Source organism: Osmia lignaria, chromosome 10 (assembly GCF_051020975.1).
Source record: "Osmia lignaria lignaria isolate PbOS001 chromosome 10, iyOsmLign1, whole genome shotgun sequence".
In the NCBI taxonomy this organism is placed as follows: Eukaryota; Metazoa; Arthropoda; class Insecta; order Hymenoptera; family Megachilidae; genus Osmia; species Osmia lignaria.
In genome coordinates, this window is record NC_135041.1 from 8,612,544 (window position 1) to 8,625,541 (window position 12,998).

The following is a 12,998-nucleotide window of genomic DNA, read 5'->3' on the forward strand; positions in this document are numbered from 1 at the left end:
TAGACGACACCGAGGTAACTGAAATCTCCTACGGAGAATTCACCCCCGATCAAGCTCCAAGTTACATGACGGAAACGGGGGTTGGTTTATTTCAGGGGATTGGTCCAACCCATTCGGGGGCGGCGCCACTTCCATGGAGATATGTACACACCCCTCTTGTGGAAAATTCACTAAATCGTAGCCGCGCAGAACTTTTCCTCTAGAGAAAGACAATACTTGATTTTTAATTTTTTAAGACTTTTCCCTTCGTTATTTGAAATATCCTGTGTTCGCGAATTTTTTACTTCATTTTTTCCATTTCATTTTTTCATTATAGGGATTGTGTTGGTGAACTGTTTTGTTTATTATTTATTAATCTGTCAAATGTTAATTTTTCATTTGTAATTTGCATTATTTCATTTTTTCTTTTTTATCAATATATGGTTTCGAAGGAACATGGAAAATGGTTTTGGGAATTGAAAAAATATATTACAGGGAATTGATGTATGATATAAAAATTGCAATTTCAATTTATTACGATATTGTTGTTGGTACTTTACGAAGAACCACCCCTTTTTATCAGAGTCATGATATGTTAGGTACATTTTATATCATTTCTTAAGTAATTTAAAGTGGACAAAATTATATACCTAAAGTTCTAATAAAAAAAAACATAAATAGTATTAGGTGTTATAAAAATTGATTATCAGCAGTTGAAGAAATGAAATCGTGCGAAGAAAATATACAAGCATTGAGGTATAATAAAATATTAGGGCCTGTAATTTGTACTTAACACTTTAAGTAGTATAGTCAATCATATCTCAGCCACCCCTATTCACTGTGAACTCTCTAAACTCTAAACCACCTAGTTGCAGGTAACTTTATCAAACACTCTAAACTTCGTCTACCTAACAAAAAATAATTAAATATCTTATAAAATTACTACCTATAAGGATTTCTCATTGTACTGAAACTGTTAACTACAGAATGAGAATATAGTAGATGTACCTGAACCTCTGGATGTTAGTGTATATTCATGAACTAAAAAAAAGAAGAAAATAAGAGAATAGTAAAACTGAAAAATGGAACCAAAGTAGAGAAAATAATTATGGCAAAGAAAAATGTATAAATGAGAACGAAGAAGGAGGAACGAGAGGTGGTGGTATAAGAAGTAGAAGAAGAAGAAGAAGAAAAGGAAAGACGTATATGGGTATTAGTGATAAGTCGTAGCGTAAGCCAGAAAGTGATGCTCGGTATTCGTGTACCGCATCAGACAGGCACATACCCCGAAGCCATGTAATTCATTACTAAAGCAATCTCACCCTCCCCCATCTCTACCCCTCTCCTAAACCCTATCCAACCCCGCATACCCTCTTCTGGCTTCAGCGGTGCGCGCGCGTTATAATATAAAAAAAAAAAAAAAAAAAAAGGAAGAACCAGCCGGATGAGGAAGAAGAAGGGCCTGAATAGAATAGCGCCCCCTGACGACAAAACAAAATGAAACACAAAGCCGTGTTTTCATAATTAAAAAGATTGCATGCACTGAGTACAGTTCTCTCTTGCTCTCGCTTTTTCTCTCGTTGACGTTCTATGCTCGCCTCCTGTACGGAGCCTTTCTGTTCGCTACGCTGTATTTCTCTTTTTCCCTTTCCATCTGATTTTCTCTGTGATTGTCCGCCAAGCCTTTCTTCCTGGACGACGCCCCACCCTCTTTTTCCTCTCCCTTTCTCTCTTCCCTTCTATCTCTCTTGACTCTTCCCTTTATATTTTCGCCGCTTCAATAATCCAAATAATAACAAAATATTTTCATATTAATTTTATTATAATATTTCATCATACTTTTTTTTTTATTGAATCAACACTTTTTATATATTCATGTAATTATCATAATTATATATAAAATGTGTTAAGTAATTAAATATGATAGTCTTTGCTGTGGTATTGGTTTCCATATGTTTCTGTACTATATTATTTAATTCAATACGGAAACAAAGATCATTTGAACATTATTTTCTGTATATTTACTTATGTACAAGGTATACGTTTTTACTCAATGGTCGAAGGAATAAGAATAGATTGAATGATTCTAAGGGGTGGATAGTAGAGTCATAAAGGTCATTTATCGAATAGAATGTTTCCGCCCTTAACCGCCCCCCGTAAATCAACCACTCGCTATTAATCTGTTCCTTTCTTTTCCTAGTCTGTACCTATAGTTCTGAAATCCTAAAATCTTATTTCAATTTTATTAACAATCGTTTCTAATATTAATATCTAATTGCCAATAGCAGCGTTATTCATATAAAATGATTGAATTGCATCAAAGTGATCTTGTAACATGTTTTAGCAGGTCGTTTAAAAGAGACTGTAATGACTACATACCTCAGAAGGGTAATGATCCCAAACACTGAGCCCGGGTGTACGCAAATTAGCATCATGGTTTGACTATCTGAACGACCGCATGCCAACCTAATGGAAAACGTACGTACAGTTATAAAGCAAAAGCTGCGATGAAAACGTATTTGCAGTTTGAAGGATCCAGTGAAACATGTTAGCAAGATATGATCATTACTTGAAAACCTAATGAGGTACTTACCCAGAAATTAATCAATTAGATAGCAACTTATATTGCATATTTTGTTTCAAAGTATTTTGTGATGTAATTATGTAATTTGAAACATTCAAAACTTGACACAATTTGATGACACAAAATCACTGTAAAATAACATAATTGTTATTTTTTAGATAACTATATTTTTATTGCAAATATTTTATCAATTTTACAAAGTTCGAGTCTCGAAATTCAGGGCCCAGAATAAGTGCCTCATCTGCACAGTATTAAGGGCAGTTATGCCCTTTTCGTAATTAAATTGCTGGTTTTGGGATTATTTGTGAAAAAGATTACTGGTGTTATTACAATGAAAATGTTTCATTCGTATTTGATCTCGTTGAACGGATGACCTGCAACACTCCTCCTTTCCGCCCCCGTTTTGTCCGACGCCCTTGTCATGACGATTTCCTAACCCAGACGATTACTCATCATCCCCCGACTAGTTGTACAACAGAACGACTACACTGACGAGGTTATTTTAATCAACGAAACCACGTCCGCCTCCTACCACCTTTGTCCCCAACCCCCCTTACAACAAGGGTGCACATGAAACCATAGTGCAACCAGAGAGATCAACAGGACGAGTCAGACAACCGGATGTTATCATTTCTACAACATTTCCATTGTATTCTGCATTTCAACCCCCAGAAATCTTTTACTCTTTATTTCCTCCTTTCTACCATTTTCTTTTGATTTATCTCCTTTGTTGCGTTTCATTTATCTCATTGTACAGATAATATTTTGCCTTTTAAAGGACCAATCAAAATATTTTTATTCTTATAAAGTTTTTCATTTTAATTATTCGATAATTTTTTTTTTATAAAAATGAAATCTACAGTCTCTTTATTTCACAACAAATAACAGTATATGGTATTCAGGAATTGTTTATTATTCTAAATGTTAATTTTTGAATTATCAAATTTCCCTTATCAGTTTGCTCACATTTAAAAAATTTTTCATTTAAATGTAAATAATAGAAACATATGGTTTTCAGTGTTTTTACTGTATTGTATATTGATTTTCTCCCACTCAAGAGACTTCATTAAATCGGCTTTATTTTGATGTTTCTTATTACGTACTCTTTGTCCCAACTCATTCCACGTGTGCTGAATAGAATTTAGGTCAGATGTTTACGATCGCTATTGGAAAACACAGATTTTATGTGGCAAACCAGTTCTTAACGAGACTGGAATGCTTGGAACAATGTAAAATTTAGAAAAGGAATTTTAAATTAAAATTAAGCTCTAAATCATTGGTTGGATCCATAAGGTTCAATATCATTTTGTTAATCTGGCAACATTCTATTATTATTCTTACTAACATACCAATAATTTCAGGTACCAACTCACCTGGGATGTGTACAGTAATCTTACCAACATCACTGATTAATTTTCTTTTGATAATACTTTATCAATGGGGAGAGAAGCAAACTTTCGCTAGATGAACAGTGTCAGTAAGTACTTAAACAGTATATCAATCATTTTGTAACATTATAGCTAGTTTCTTTTATACAGGGGGTAAGCAGATACTAGCGAATAAGCAATACTGGTTGTTGCAATCCAACTGCATATAATATTTCTATTCTATTGTATTGATCCCATCACAATATTTATTCTCCACGTTGATATTATTTGTGTTTATAGGATTGATAAGGCAGACGGAATTAAAAAAAAAATATATATGGTAGAAGGTTCTACAGATGCTCATTCAATCTTTGTCAGTAAAATTACAAAGGTTTTTATAACTCATCCCCTTCGAACTGCCCCCCCGGCTCACCCCTTCCTCAACCTATATGCTACCAATACTAGTACCAGCATCAGCACCAGCATTACCACTGTTACCAGCACCCAGTACCAACATCCAAGAGTGCTACCACCACTACTATCACTTCCACTCCCTCCGTTACTGCCACCACCATCACCAGTAGCAGCCCTATAAGAGTAAGAAGAGGGCAGTAGAGGGAGTAGCAGCACCAGTACTCTATTCATTTATACATTAACGTAGATCCCTCTGCAGAAGGGCTGCGCAGGCTCGACAGGCGAGGATGGTAGGCAGACTTGTGAAGAATTGAATATAATGCAGCCCCTGTCCGCCGTTTTTATGAAATGCATAAATAAACGAAGGCGAGGGACGATTCTTCGTTTTTACTATAAAAGAAGATTAAAAATCTTCGCTTTTGTTCCGCCAGGTTTTACTCTCTATCCTGCTGCTACTATTTTTTTTCTTCTTCTTCTTCTCTCAACTAATTTGCAATGTTTCTCTGCTTACGGTGGGTCGCATTAATATTTGGACACCATGATGTTCGAACAATTATTTGCAGTTACGGTTGTATGTTTAGGTTTCTTAAAAAATCTTTGAACGTTTCTTCTATCAACTTTTTTAACCATCAAAGGGTTAGAAATGGTGAATAGAAGGTCAAACCTTGTTCCAGAAATTTTTAACTCATTTCATAAATTAAAATGTTTCCCAATTATCTTAGCGAGAATTCTTCGATGTTAACTCTTGTTATTGAAGAAATTACTTTTCTTATTTAAAATCTTTCAGGAGCAACCATTTCCATTAAGCACACCTTTGTGACGCAGTAGCTGATACGAAGAAAAGAAAGGAGGAGGAGGTGAAGAGAGAAGAGAAAAAAAGTAGCAATCCCTTTTCTTCATAATGTGACAATGCGACCCGTTTATTGAGTCTCCTTTTAACGTCATCGAGGCGATTTCGAGTTGCATCCACCGGAAGTGCCGATGCGAAAATCTACGCATGGACACCTCCTCCTCTCTTTCTATTTCCCTTCCTCTTCTGCTCCGTCTCTACCACCTTCGACTGTACCACTTTCATTTTGCTTTAAAAAACCAGAAGAAAAGATAAAGGGTGTAGAACGAAAAGTGCCAGCTGAAGAGAGGACATGAATGGTTTCTTCGTATCGTTATCGTTTACTATGGAAGGGATGAGGTTAGTCATTCTTGTACAATTTACATTTTTGAATTAATAAAAAGAAAAGGAATGATTCCAGAATAATGAGTAATTTTTTGATACCATTTAAATTAATTATTTTTATTGCTCGAATAAAAGATTACTCGTTGTTCTATGTAGAATAAATTTACTTTATTTTTCATTTTTATTCGAGATTATTTGTTGTTTTTGATTACTTGCAATTTAACGCGTCGGACTACACATGGCCCTTTTCACTGTGGCTAACTAGACACGGGTATTTCTACTGTGGCTGACTAGACACGGATATTTCTACTGTGGCTATCAACGTGTTCACACGTCCTCCAGTAGAAACAGACGCGTATAGTATAACACAGTGCAATTGTAATTATTCAGAATACAATCGCTTCATTTTCCAATTTCAAATTTGCACTTGCTACTTAGAGTTTTCTTGAATTTTATTTTTCTTCTAATTATTCCATTGCATTAAGATTGTGATGCTAGTCATTAGTGACACCCACAGCATTCACTGTCTTAATAACGGCTTTTAAATTGGAGCTAGAATCAGAAAGTTTCCTAGGTATATCAGGACCCAAAACTGAAAACTAAGATTTAATAATAAATTATATTATAGCATTGAGACTCAGCTTGTCTAAAGCAGACATAAGTAGTACTAATATGTATCTATAAAATTTTAACCAGGTTCATTTTTGAATATAAAAAACAAAATATCACGGTGCCCATGAAATATTATAAGAATTGAATTTGAAACACCACCCCCTAACACGAGGGATGGGTTCATCTTTAAGAATGTAATATAGAAACGATGGTATGCATATATGTACAATTATGTACACGTAGATGAAGGTATGTAAATATCCAGGGTGTACATATAAGTGTATATCTTTAGATACAAAAGATAGAGTAGAGAGAGAAAGGTGGAAAGGGGTTGACGTCGAAACGAACATTGTGCGCCATAACGTAGCAATAACAGTGTTCCATTATATGTAGGTAGACCGGTGAGGGAGGAGAGGTGGTTGTGATGGTGGTGAGATTGCAAAACATGCCTAGATTAATGTTTTCTCATTCCACGGACCGCTTGTACAACCTCCATTCCCCTCACTACTGTGATTCGCTCGCCAACCGCTACCCTTTCTATGCCACGTTCCACCCCAGAATCATGGTAGCTCTGTCGCGTGACAATGAAAACTACGAATTGCATTGCGTTTCTACCTTTCCATAACTACCCCTCCCTTCCTTCTCCCTTCTTCTTTCCCTTCCATCCGCCATTCCTTCTCCTACTCCTCTTCGCCACCCTTCCTACCCCCTTCTTCTTCACCCTTTCCTTTCCCGTTCCATCCACTTTCTCCGTTTCTTACTCACACGAATTTTTTAATTTACTTGCATCCAATATCTTATCCATTTATTTTTACTCTAACTGCATACTATTTTTGAAAGTCGATCGCTTGCTTATTTGAACCCTTTCGCTATTAGGAGTGATCATAGTTGTTCAAAGTGTTTGCATTTCAATTTTCGTATTACACCTACGTTGAAATACCTGTTGAAGAATATTAAATATTCTTATTTCGAAGAAATGAAGCGGGCATTTTGATTAATGTCTGGGATGTCCACTGTATACTGGGATGATGTAACGATCTTCAGAGAAAGAAATTAAGTGGAAAACCACCCCTGACGTAGGACGATACAAAGTAGATCGTTTGTGATTTTTGAAGAAGTATATTCAGTGGCAAAAATCTCTTCCATTCATAAATTTTTCTTTAGTTTATAAAAATATTACCGTTTGCATAATTTATCGTTAAATTTATTTTCTTCTTACTGTATAGAACAATTGATAGATAATATTTTCTTCTTTTTTTGTTAGTGTAATTATTACTTTTCCATCGAAGCTTGTAAGCGCGCAATATGGAACACGTCGAATGCGTGCAATATGAAACATGTCCCATATTCGCAACCCTTTTTTCATCACTCCTACGACGTCAAAGCAATGACAAAATTACATAGCATTTACAGAAATTATTAGAAAAATACCTAAGAGAGAGTGCAACAGTTCTGTTTTATAAAAACATAAATTATAAAGAATCATCAGACCACGTACTTTCTCATATATTATACCTTCAATTCTGATGAATGATTAAAATTACTATGAATATAAATTTTATAATTTCAAATAAAATAGAACGATTTCTTAAATATAAATGTACAAGAGACAGGAAAATTATTATCTTTCATTTCTTCTTCGTGGTTAGTATCAAGCGCACTTCAGGTAGAAGAAATCTATTCATTAGTACCATCTTTTTCTGGGACTGAAGGTGAACGGGAAGGCGGGAAGTGAAGGAGAGCAGTCTGGACTCCGAGAATTCCCTTTTATTCGCATTATTATGGTAATGACACTGAAAAGCCGAAAAATGTCAGGCTTTTGTAACAGAAGGTTTGTCCGCCTGGTCCATTCATTGATTACGCCCCGTCCTCCTGTCTTTTTAGATGGAACTTGTATTTGTTGAGCAACCCTCTACAGAAAAGTTAGTGGCTATTCGTACCTTCGGACAATGTTTTCACCAGCTTCCACTAATCGGTCATAAAAAAGAAAAATGCTATACCCTACCTATCTAATTTTTATTCCATTAATGCATACGTAGGTATTTTATTCAGAAATGTGAAAAAAGATCGTGTATTTCTAATTTGATAATTTATCCTTTAACTTGCGTTTACATTATTAACAAAATTGCAAAAATTATTTTAAAATGTTATCGAAACTGTAATATCTTAAAATTTGATCTATACAACGTTAAAATAAAATAATTTTATTTTGAATTAAAATTAATAAAAATTCCGACTAATTATGAGACAGATAAAACATAAAAGGGATATAAAAACCGTACTTATGCAGATTGAGGAATATATTGATGTGTAGACATTGATGCAGGTAGTCAATACAATTAGGGTTGCTGGTGGTAAAGGACTGAAACGTCTCTAGAGACTTGTATGAGCGTGTCGATTCAATCGTATAAGTCAATTACCGATAATTAGAGGATGGTTTTACGAAGAATAGAGAAATTGGATGTGCGCCTTTCTGAATCTTTGTTAATCAGTTCCATTTTGCAAAGCATCACTGCCGCAGTTCCCTCGACGACTGAATCGAGAATTCCAGGGCCGCCTATCCTTTCAGAATTTTCTCATTCTACTACGTCCAATTTCAATTTCTTAATTAAAGAAATGGATTATGCATTAACTATCTAACAAAACGTTAACATTATTATTAATTCATTAATACTGTCATTTAATTTATTTTTCCTTCCAAAAATAGTATTTCTTCTCACAATACAATGATTATATCCATGGTGTTAGATTATTAATTTTATGTTTTATTATGGAAAAATTGTTAGAATATCGTAAACGAAAATTATTTGTCTTCTTATAAATTAGAAAACTTATAGAGATTGAAAACTTATTTTACAGCGATAACTGTGTTAAACATTATAACAAATTATAATAATAATTAAAATACAACTTTCAATGATAAAAAGTTATTTTTTATGGTAAATTCAAGATTCCAATTTTGAGAGTATAGAATAAAATTGATGATAATTGATGAAGAAAATGAATTATTTAAAATGTTTAGAAAGAAATTGGAATAAAGGAAAAGGGGTAAACGAATATCAACGAAACGAAACCTCATTGCTAAATAATTTTCAGCTTATCGTAGGATTGCGGCCCTGTAGAGGGTAGATCTAGCTCGGTCCGCATCCGCAGAAGGGTGGTTTTAATTACCCCTTCCATTACTGCAAAACCAACCCCGTTAGTGGATTCATTTAGTCACATTACCAGACCACCCTTCTCCCTCTACCAATCCTCTCTTTCTCCTTCCCTGGCTCTTTCTCTTTCATTTACTCGCTAGTGGTTGGTGCATGTTTCAAACCAATATTCTGTTTCTCGTTCTGACTTCTTAATGAAACTTTCTGTGTCTTCGTATTCCATTGAACACCGAACTTACTGCAATATTTTACTTTATTATCATTTTCCTTTCTATTTTATGTATAAACAAACATTTGGAATAAATCAATGATTCAGAAGTTATTTAATTGCTACCAGTAATAAGTAAATCAAGAATTTTTAATTCAAGAACATTGATTTATTTAATATCAAACCTAAAAATTGCAATACAGACTTATTTGTATTTTTTGAACCAGAAAGCAAATTTCCGTTTGATGATGTGGACAGCAATAATAATCAATTCCAAAGTAATATCCGTGGTGGTGAAGATGAGAATCTCTGTTAGTATCTCACCACCCACGAAGGTATTTTACTTTTAGCTTGATAAAATAATCTCTAATGCAAATTTTTAGTAACGCTACCTAAAAAAATTTCGAGCTACAATTAACAGCCATACTTATCATAATAGCATTTAATTATATCCTAATTAATAATCTATGGTGTTGATACAACATTATACGCGTGAAAAAGTGTAAGTTGTTTATAGAACAAGGGATGTAATTTAAATATGAATAAATACAAGAGTCGATGAACGTTATTGGAAACATGTATATGGAGATACATGGGGAACAGTAATAGAGAAAAAGGTAGAAAATGGTGAAAACGAGGGAAAAGAGATGACGAAAGGAAGGTAGCAATAGAGTGGTTTCTTGTAGGGTAGAGGGTTTATACAAAATGCGGTTTTCTCGAGCAGTACCGTCTTCGAACTTCTGAAGCCGAAGGCCTTTAGCAGCCCACCCTTCAGCTAGATTGGATGCGTTTAATTACCCCTGAAATATCGTTAATTACTCGACATCCGAGCAAGTTCCGTGGCACGGTTGGAAGTTCGAAACATACGAATTTCCTTGTTTCTCATACAAACTCCGTTCCTTTTCTACCCCGATCTCTCCGATCTGCTGATTCGTTGATCTACCGATCCAACTAGTAAACCGATCTATCGGATTCCCACTTTGTCCTCATTATCTGGACGGTTGCTCTTTTCATTTTACTCCTTTTCCTTCTCCCTTCACTTTTCTACAACCTATCTGATATATTTCCCGGAAGGAAATACGCTTGGATACTAGATTTACCAACCAATCGATATCACTGCCTTCAGGTTTCTTAATTTTAAATTAACAGAATTTATTAACACTATTAATTTCATTTAGAGAAGTAATTAAGAAATGATGACACTTTGGTAGTTCTAAGTTACATTAATAAAATGAATTGTTAATATTTTCAATAATTCATTTTATCCAGTGTTTGATTTGGTATGATTATTTTTATTTCTGTGATACCCGAGGTGTTAAGATGTCGACGTATGTACATTTCATTACATATGTAACTTAACTCGAACAGGTTAAGTAACAAAGGTAGATTACTAAACATGATTATTTTACGATCTTATCTCATAAAAGCAACCAACCATGAATGCATACAGGGAACAATCACAGACGGTTGCTGTCGGGACGACATGTCGATTAGTTCTTTTAATCATCCTCTTACACAGGGTGCATCATCTCTCTTTCTATTTTAATCTCCAAATTACTTTAGCTGACTTTTTGCCTGAAATATTTTCAGGATTTAAAGCTTTATAACATAAATTTTTGCATTTATTTCTTATTGCTCATATAATAATTATAAATAAAAAAAAGGGGTGAAAGATAGAAAATGAAAATTATATAGAATATAAAAATCAAAGTTAAATTATCCAGTATAATGCAAATTGTTTTGTTATAAAACAAAATTATAAACAAATTAAGAGAAATGATGAAATGTAATATCGTTAAGTAATGACGCACCCTGTAAGTCAACAAAGCATGTGCGGCCTACGCGATTAGTTTTCATAGAAGATGATTTTAATGGACGCCCAACTGTTCCCCTGAGTTTTCAACAGCCCCCTAGTAAACGACTCCCTTTTCAATTGTTTACCCTTCACCACCAATCCCTCTGTCCTCTCTCACAATAGATCATAGATTACGTGAGAAGATTACCATTCAGATCGTGTTTTCGAATGTCCTGTTATATTCCGATTAAGAATAAAGCGTTACGAGTAATTACTCAGTCAATCTAATTGAAAATCACTATAAATAAATATACAATACTACATCACTTTTATTATTATTGTTGAAACAAAAATAGTAACGTACTTAGAATTGAAACCACATTTTTTTTTTTTTAATTGAATGGGTCAAACGTGACCCAATAATACAATTTCTTTCTCCACATCAGCAGGGAAATTTTGTATCGAATTTTTCTAAGTATTTACATAACTATTTTATTCACAATCGTACCATGATCCAAAGCATATAGACCATGTAATGGTTTAGTGATTTCTGTACATACACCCCATACGTTAGCTGCACCCTCAATTACCAGATTTGAACCCCTACGAGCATTTATGGTGAGAAATTAAGAAATTGGTAAGAAAAATATTATATTAAACCAAAAAGTTTTGTAGATATTGGATTCTGTATTGGAATATGTATCTTGAAAAGATCATATTTTATTGTGTTCCTTTGTGTGCCAGCTTATTAGATACCATTTATAGGAAATAAACGAATAACGACGGTTCGTATTCAACGACTCACTAGTTGGATTGATCAGGGTTGAGAATCTATTCAGTGGCATATATCAAAAAATCAAAGATGCGAAGTACAGTAGGGCGATGTAATCATCGAACCGCAACGAATCATTATTTCCATCTCAATTAATATTTTAATCAAGCCTCTGCACACCACGTTGTTCCATTTATGGCTTCGTTAATGTTCGTTTAACCATTCTCTTAGGGTATACATACCGCGACCTCCTATTTGTGTAATGCTAACGAGAATAATAAAATTAACTAACAAATAATAGATGTAACTTGTCAAAAGAAAAAAAAGAAAAGGAAATTAATAGTTCAATGGGGTTAAAATCTATGAATTAGGGGATGAAGGATTAGTAATTATGAATTAATAATTATTCGAAAATGAATTTTTGTTGAAAAATAATTTTTATAGTTCTGAGTGAATAAAAGATAATTAATTGAAGCGAATATAACGGGAAGAAAGAGAAGTAGAAAAGGGAGTAAGAAGAACAAGGAAAATTCCTATTGGACTCTTGTTTTCTGGAAGAACGACTCGTGAATCTCAGTTTCCCAACGAAGCTACCAATTCTAAGCATCTAGAGACGAAAAGCAACTATGGTAGGAGGCCAGACGCGGCGATCAGTTCGAACAATACCCATTGTCCAGCATATCATTTTCACGATTTTCCATCGGTCGACTTTCAACCGAGGAAGACTTCGTTCAGAGCCACCGATGAATATCGTTCCTCGATTTTCACTACCGCTATCGTACCAGCACCTTCTCGTTTCTCTTTGGTAGATCACTCGAGCGGATAAAACGAACACAATGCCTTTTGTTTCTCATCTTCAACGCCTATCGATGCGGGGATTCGTCATCCTCGAGAAATTGATTTTTTGATCAGGTTTTGCGATCTTTCTTTTCATTTGA